This window comes from Ammospiza caudacuta, chromosome 29 (assembly GCF_027887145.1).
Source record: "Ammospiza caudacuta isolate bAmmCau1 chromosome 29, bAmmCau1.pri, whole genome shotgun sequence".
NCBI lineage: Eukaryota > Metazoa > Chordata > Aves > Passeriformes > Passerellidae > Ammospiza > Ammospiza caudacuta.
Genome location: NC_080621.1, coordinates 6,092,321 through 6,100,395, shown reverse-complemented (window position 1 = coordinate 6,100,395; position 8,075 = coordinate 6,092,321). Strand labels below are relative to the sequence as shown.

The 8,075-nt window shown below is 53.1% G+C and overlaps 1 long non-coding RNA gene across 1 annotated transcript; it reads left to right on the top strand.

The window, feature by feature from the left end:
* Positions 1–4,757: 4,757 nt before the first annotated feature.
* LOC131569281 (uncharacterized) lies at positions 4,758–6,272 on the top strand. Its single transcript, XR_009275780.1, has 5 exons — positions 4,758–4,847; positions 5,398–5,433; positions 5,558–5,596; positions 5,987–6,055; positions 6,171–6,272. It is a non-coding gene; the product is annotated as an uncharacterized LOC131569281 (long non-coding RNA).
* The last annotated feature ends 1,803 nt before the right edge of the window (positions 6,273–8,075 follow it).

Below are 8,075 nucleotides of genomic sequence, written 5' to 3'. Positions count from 1 at the left end.
ATCTCAGTCTGTCTGTCACGGCAGTTGTAAGACAAGTGAGGGGTTTTCTGTGGGGACCACCCAAAACTCAGAAGTCCAGCCAGGTCGAGAGGTGGGACAACTTCCAAGGCTATTGTTGCACAAAGGCAAGGTGCCCCCTTCTTCCTTTCATTGGGTTCAGTGTAGCATACAGCAAACATACCTGTCAACAATAGCTTAGCAATACCGGGAGCTGTGCTCAGGTCTCGGGGCCCTTGGCATGTAACTTTCTCCAACAGGGCCAGAAACCTCAGACACGGGTCTTTTCTTCAGTGGTCCCCAATGACGACCGTGAGGCAGATGAGAGAAACTTCAGACAGAGTCTCACACCTACATTATATGGACGATGTACAAATCTGTGCTTCCACCAAGTCTCACTTAGACGCAGCACTTTCCAAGAGTGTCGCAGCTGTCGAAAGCGCGGGGTTTCAGATAGCTCAGGAAAAAATCCAGCTATTGAGCCCATGGAAGCACCTCGGGTTTTTATTCACAGGAAGGATCATGGTGCCTCAAACTCTATCCATCAACGAGCACGCCCACACATTAAGAGACATGCAACAGCTGTGCAGCATCATCACGTGGATCTGACCTCTCCTGGGCCTCACCACAGAAGAACTGACACCGCTCTTCAACCTTCTACGAGGAGACGGCAACCTGGCTTCCCCACGCTCAGTAACACCAGAAGCCTGTGAGGCTTTGGAGAGAGTCACCAACGCCATCAAACACCACCAGGCACATCGGACAGACCGGTCCCTTCCCCTCAGCCTCGGTATTTTTGGTAAGTGCCCAAACTCCCATGCATTGCTCTTTCAGTGGGATGATACTGCAAAAAACCCACTCATCATCATCGAGTGGCTTCTTCTGCCGCACCAACCACATAAAACAGTTACCACCCCACCAGAACTTAGAGCCAAACTTATTATTAAAGGCCAACATCACCTCTGGACCCTCGCAGCTTGCGATCTGGTGTGCATTTATCTCTTTTATACTTTGGAACAATTGGATTCTCTATTACAAAGAAATGAACACCCGCAAATTTCATTAGACAGCTATCCCAGAAAAATTTCCATTCATTATCCTAAACACAGACTTTGTAAAGATTCACTGCATTTGTCCCCAAAATCATATAAAAGTAAAACTCCACTCAAAAATGCTATCACAGAGTTCATTGACGGTTCAGGCAATTCTCACAAGTCAGTGTTCACTGGAGGGACCCGCACACTCAGAAGGAGGAGTCTGATATCCGGGTTGTTGAAGGTTCCCCCCAGACTGCAGAACTTACTGCAGCAGTGAGAGCGTTTTGAACATTCCAACAACCCTTCAATTTAATCACAGATTCTGCATTTGTCACCGGGATAGCAGAGCAGGCAGAGCGTGCCCTGCTCAAGAAAGTCCAAAATAAAAAATTATACAGCTTGCTCTCTGAATTAATTTGGTTCATCTCCCACAGAGAGCAACCTTATCACATCCTGCACGTCCGGTCGCACACAGAGCTGCCAAGATACATCACTGAGGGCAACCGGAGAGCAGACTTGTTAGCAATAGCAACAAGAGCCACCCACATTTACCCTGCTGCACCACATGTCTTTCAACAGGCTTGTCTAAGCCATGCATTCTCCCATAAGAATGCTCCAGCTTTAGTACGTCAATTTAAGATTTCCAGAGACCAAGCCAAGGCAATTGTCTCCACCCACCCCAATTGCCAATCCCTCGCCCTCCCTTCCATAGGGACAAAATGAAGAAAATTACAGCGACAACTAACTTGAACATTCATGTTTCTATCAGTGCTCGAACAGTCGATAACTGATTCACTTGAGGACCAGATGGCCACTCCCAGGACACCCCAAAATACCTTAACAGCTGCTGCCACCATCATTGTTTCCATCTTTCTACCATGGGTTGTAGCTGTGAAGGCCCTCGGTGAGCTTTTTCACCTGGAGTGCTGGCTTAGTAAGCAGACCAATGCTACGTCCGCTGCCTTATCAGACCTTCTAGCGGACGAGGAAACCACCAGACATGCCACCCTTCAGAACAGAGCAGCCATCGCCTTCCTGCTGCTCTCCCATGGCCATGGTTGTGAAGATTTCAAAGGGCTTTGTTGTTTTAACCTGCCATCGAAAAGCACATTGATCCAGGCCAACATCAAACCAATGCAAGAGCAAATGAAGTCTCTTCTTACTGAAAAAAGTTGTGGACATGATGGACAAAAAGCTCATGCAGAGGAGTGTTCCTGTGGGGGTGGCCCCCATTCTTAAAAGTTTATTGTGGGTCCTTCTTATAGCTGTTATCATTTCAGCAGCACTGATGTGTTTTAAGAAAACAATTGACAAAACACTGGGAAATGTTTATTTAATAAATAAAAAAGAGGGAGATGTTGGAGACAGCCATGGAGAAGAGGAACCTAGAATGCCATGGGAGGACACAACTGTTTAAGTTAAGGTGAGAGACTGCCACAATTCCCCATGGTTCTTTGCTTGTTAATGTTAATGTGCTGTTGTCAATCGACTGCTGTTCGTCCCCCAGTTCCAGAAAGTTCTGTACTCCCCGTTCCTCCATTGGCTATCCCTTAGAGACCCCTCCCACTCTGCCCCCCCCATTGGTGCGTCCCGTGTCACCCCACCTTAACTCCACCCCTGGCTCCCTTCCCCACTGGATAATTTGTACCCTGATCCCTCCTGCCTTCCTCCAGTAATATACCCTGGCCCCAGCCCTGCTCCTGGCTCTTCGCCTCTGGTTCCCTTTGACACATGTTGTGTTCCTGTTTGTTCCTGTTTCCCTCTTCACCCTCACTTCACTGGACCCTTAGATTTTCCCTTAATAAACCCGGCTGGATCTGCTATGTGAGGAGTCCTCTCGTCCCTCTGGTGAAGCTTTGATTGCACCATCCGGGCTCAGGGTCTGCTGGGCTGGGGGAGTTGTCAAGGCAGCCCCAAGTGGAGACGCTTTCGGTGCTGCAGGCACCTGACAGCACCTGCCTGGGGAAGCTGCTCTGGCCACCCGCAGCAACCAATTCCTTTTCCCAAGCAGCAGCTCCCAGCGTCCTCCTCCGAAGCCCAGAGAGAGAGGGAGCAGCTGCCCTCAGCCCTGTCCTTTACCGCATCCCAATTCTCATGGAATGTCCCCCCTCGGAAAGAAACTCCCAGAGAAGAGAAGTGTGACCAAATCCCCTCCTCCCCTGAGCTTGATCACTTCTTTTGTTTCTTAAGGATCCAGTCCACCAGAGCAGTGGTATTGCACTGACAGCTGGGACACCAGCAGGGGATCACCCCACACTGCCCAGTGTGCGCCAGGCTCAACAAGGTCTGCTTCCCCCCTGATTCCACCAGGCCTCTTCCCTTGGCTGTGGTTTTGCTGGATAGTGGGTCAGGACAGTGAGAATCTCTTTCATCCATTCATTCACTATTTAGGGTCCTGCAGACACTTTCTCAGTTTCTCTCAAAGGTGAACTTAGCCTCAATTTCTCTCCAAGGTGTCACAGCTCTTGTCCATCTGGTCAAGAATCCCCTAGGAGGACACTCTGATCTCTCCTCCAAGGGCACAAAGCAGCAAAACCCGCAAGGAAAATCTTCCCCCTTGGGCCCTGCGCCTCCTTGGGTGAGTTCCAGAGCAAACAGTCAGGGCAGTGGCCTGAAATGTTTTTCCACCTGAGTCATAACACTTCTCTGATGGATCCACATTGTGCCTGGGGAAAGAGATGTGCAGAATCCTTCACTAATGCCCTGGAATGTCAAACAGGAATCACAGCTTTGGACAGCTCTCAGGAACCACTTCACTGTGGATTTTCCTTCTGGAAAGCCCAAGATGTCAGAACGTCCTCCTGGTGCCTCAGGGCTTGGGTAAACAGGGCTTGTCAGAGATGCTGGCAGGGCACCAACACCCCTCCTCCTCACAGGGCACCTCTGTTACCCCAATTAGCTCCGAGTGGCTGCCTGGGGACAGGTGCCCACTTCCCCATGTCCCTGGGATGGGCACATCCTGCTCAGGGCCAGTGCTGGCCTGGGCCCAGAGCCAGGGCCATGACCCAGGTGCTCTGGGAGGGCTCTGTGGCTGCAGGTGTGACAGGATGAGGGGCAGGGCAGGGCATATTCCCCTCTGGACAGTGCTCTGGGCATGGAGCTTGGTCAGGTTTGGCATCTGTGGGGAAAGGGATCTCAGGTGGTGTGGATGTGGGAATTGTCACTCCTGAGCCATTCCCCAGCCCTCAGCCTTGTCTGCAGGTGATCAGCATTGCCCAGTGCTCCCTAGTGTCTGCAGTGCCAGAGATGCCAATCAGCCACCTGATCACATGTCCCTTGTTCCCCTTGTTCTCCCACATGTTGGGTTTGGGGCCGGGCTCCGCTCTGGGGTGTCCCACAGGGAAAGCTCTGGGAGGGGAGGGGCAGCAGGAGATGGGGGATCTGGCCCTGGGGGCTGTTGGAGGATGGATTGTGTTGGACTGGGGGTTCTCCCCACAGGGTCCCCAGGTGCCTTTGGCTCCCTGGCTGCCCCCCTTAGCCCCACAGGTGCCCGGGCCCTTCCAGGGGCAGCTGCCCCGTGCAGGAAGCTGGAGGGATGCCGGGCAAGGGGGCTGGATCCGTGCCACAGGTGGGGTGGGATGGGCTCTGTGCCAGGGCTGGGCTTGTGGCCAGGGCTGGGGGCTGTGCCAAGCCGGGCTTTGGCCTGGGGGCTGGCAGGGAGGGTGCAGGGAGGAGTCCCAGCAGGGATAAAGGTGCTCCTCACCTGCTGCAGCCTCAGGCAGCGCTGCCCAGAGCCAGAGGAAGATGAAGGTGGCTGTGATCAGCGTGGCCCTGCTCTTCTCCATCCTGCTGTGCCCTCCGGCACAGGCCAAGGTGAGGCACCGGCCAAACACTGTCCCCACATCCTGCCTTTTCTGGCCTCCCATCCCACCCTTTTGGTCCCTCCTCTGTGTCCCATTCAGGGTCCCCAGCTGCCCTCCCACTGACCATTCCTGAGACCTTTCCTTCCATGCCCCCCCTCAATCCTTTGTCTTTCTTCCTGGCCACTGAAGAGGGGTCCCCCTGTACAATTCCCTGACTCACCCCCACTCCCACACCATCTCCCAGTCTCGTTGGTTTTGTCCCCACCTGTCCTCATTCTTCTGTCCCCACCAAGCCCCTCCCTTGCACTCCCATGTCCCTACACCTCAATTCCTTTCTCCTCCCCTGTACCTCACACCCTGCTCCTTCCACACCCCCAGCCCTGTCCCCTGGGCCCTCAATTGACCCCAGATCAGTGTCTCTGGGTCTCCCCCCACCTCAAACAGATCTCCTTGGAAGCCCTGAATTCCCATCCCTCTGCCTGTGCCCTGCTCCCTGCACCTGTGTGTCACTCCAGCCCCACAAGGTCCAGTCCGGACCCAGCCTTTGTTCTCCTTTCCAGGCACTCCTGGAAGGAACCCAAGATGATCTGCGGGAGGTGAGTGGGCTGCTGGCATTGCAGGGCATCCCCTCAGGGAACTGGGGGGCAGTGGTGTCCCTCCATCCTTTGCTGGCACTGGGGACATCCCAGTGACCAGTGAGGTCTCCTGGTCTCTCTGCAGTTGGATTTAGACAATGTCGCGGTCCTGGAGACGCCTCTGGTAGGTACCACAAGTTCTGCCGGTGCCAGACCCTCCCATTGCATGGCCACCACAGCCCAGGCCATCCCAGTCTGTCCCAGCACAGCCCAGTGCACCCCTCCTGATAGCCCAGACAATGCCCTGCCCTAGGGCTCCTCCCCAGTGAAGCCTTTGCCCAGGGCCCTGCTGCATTCCATCCCTGTCACCCCAGGACCCCCTGGATGAGCCAGGACTCAGCCCCTGCCCCAGCCGTGCCTCTTGGCCCAGAGCCCAGTGCTTCTGGGCAGCAGCACAGCAGCTCCTGCACCCCATTGCTGCCACAGCCCCTTCCCCAAGGCCCCCCTGCTCTCCCCTGCCTCCCAGTGCAGCCCAGTGCCCCCAGTGTGTCTCTAACGCTGCCTTTGTCCCCAGCCCCCTGTGGCTGAAGAGCTGCGGGCTCTCCTGCGGCAGAAGCGCCTGGCTGCCTCTCTGGATGCCTAGGTGAGCCGTGCCTGCAGGGACAGGGCTGGGGACAAAGCCCAGAGGGGCTCCAGAGGTCACCTTCTGGGGTTGGTCTTTTAGGGTTGGAAGGACCAGTGTCCTTTTTCCTCTCCAGTGGCATGAGGAGATGATCATCACTGGAGGAAACCCCTGAACCCCTGAACTCTTTGAGCCCTGGGCTATTTCCCCTGAAGAATCAATAAACCCTTTGAGCAAAGCTTTGCTCTGTGTCCATGTGTGTCCATGGATCTGGATTTCCTCCTTTCCAGTGGTCCAGGGAAGTCAGGCCAGGTCTGGGCTTTGCTGCTTTTACACAGTCTGTGCCTTCCCCCAGACAAATGGTGTGTTGGGAGTTGTGCAGAGTCCAGAGGGAGTGGGTTGAGTGGGGGGGTGGGTGTCCAAGTGGTGAGAAAGGCGGTGGTTCACTGTCAGCATGGTAGGAATGGCCTGGGTTTAAAAGAAAAAGGAATAATTTCAAAGAAACTTTCTTTTACAACTTTTTCTCCCTGTGAGAAATCACTGTTTACTTCTCAATATTTTGAAAGGTCTATTAAAAACTTAATAAAACTTACAACAAAAGGACTAAATAAGGAAAAAATTATGGTGCTGGGAGCCTCCCCCACTTCGCGGCTGGTAACCACATGGCTGGCTCATCCACACAATGGCTGCTCTCCCTTTTATATCCTTGCTGTTTTAACAGGCAGCCCTAGCTCCTCCCAAAGGCTGTCTGTTGACTCTTGGTCACTGTCCATTGGTGTAGACTGCTTTCTTGGAACTGGATTGGAGGACAGGTGGTGCTAAACCCCTTAGGAACAATTTGCCCCTCCCCAAATGCCCGGACTACCAAGATCATCCCGGGATAACAATGCTTGGCGGGGGGGGAAACATTGCAGTAACATAACTATACATCTGTACAACTTCTCTTAACATACTTATCATGTTCACCCTTTAATTGGGAGAGCCAAACATCTCATTACTCATCTCTAACACTGGGGCGTTCACATTCTCTGAAAAAATCCCTTTGCCCAGGATTTTTCTCCTGAGAAGCTGAGACACCTCAGAGAAAAAGGAAAACAAATCTTATCTCATTTGCTTTTTCTCATTTGCACAGTCCCTGCAGAACAAGGGGAACACGGCACCCTGAACCCCCAGCACCGCCGTCTCACCCTGGGCACTGGGGCCCTCTTGGCTCTACTCAGTGCTGCTGCTGTACTCGGGGCACCCTAAACCCCGCTAGGGACCCGTTTCCCCCCACTGCAGCGATTGTGCGCGACTCACACTGCCCCGATCCCCTACGCACTCGGAGCTCCATTCAGGGCTTGCGTGCCAACTCACCAATTCATCTACCACCTTTACTCGAGTTTGGTGCACAGGAAAAACACCAGCCAGATATCTGCAAGAGGTCAGGAATTACACAAAATTTTACAGGCAAAGTGCAAAAAACCAAGAAACTTTGGAAGAGGATTTCATGCAACATCCAATTACAAAGAAAATACTTATCATAGCAGTAACTTCTTTAACTTAGTTCATTTGACGTAGAAATCATTGAACACGTAAGCTGTTGAGGTACCCAAAAATGTTCCATATAAAGAGCATTAGAAGGAGAAGAAAGAGAGAGAGACAGAAAGACAGAAGCTCTATAGAAAGATACATATATGACTAACAGCTCCTAGGGTTCCAGTGTGGGTGAAACACAAACCCCAGGAGAGGGCAGAGTCCATACCAGGGGCTGACCTTGTGCTCTGTGTTTTTAAGCCTCTGGGCCTTTGTGGGCCTCCCCCCAGGTGGGATTTCTGATCACTCAGGCAATCAGGGCTGGGTTAGCACTGTCCCCACTGTGTGACTGATTGACAGCTCATCCCACAGTGTCTCAGGACATTGATCTCATCCATCCTCTGATAGTGACTATGGTGACACTGGGGAACCTCATGGAACCATGGGTTAGTTGTGACCAGGTGGGTCCAAGGACACCACGGTGACATCAGGGAACCTCGTGGGAACAAGTGGCCATTGTGATGCT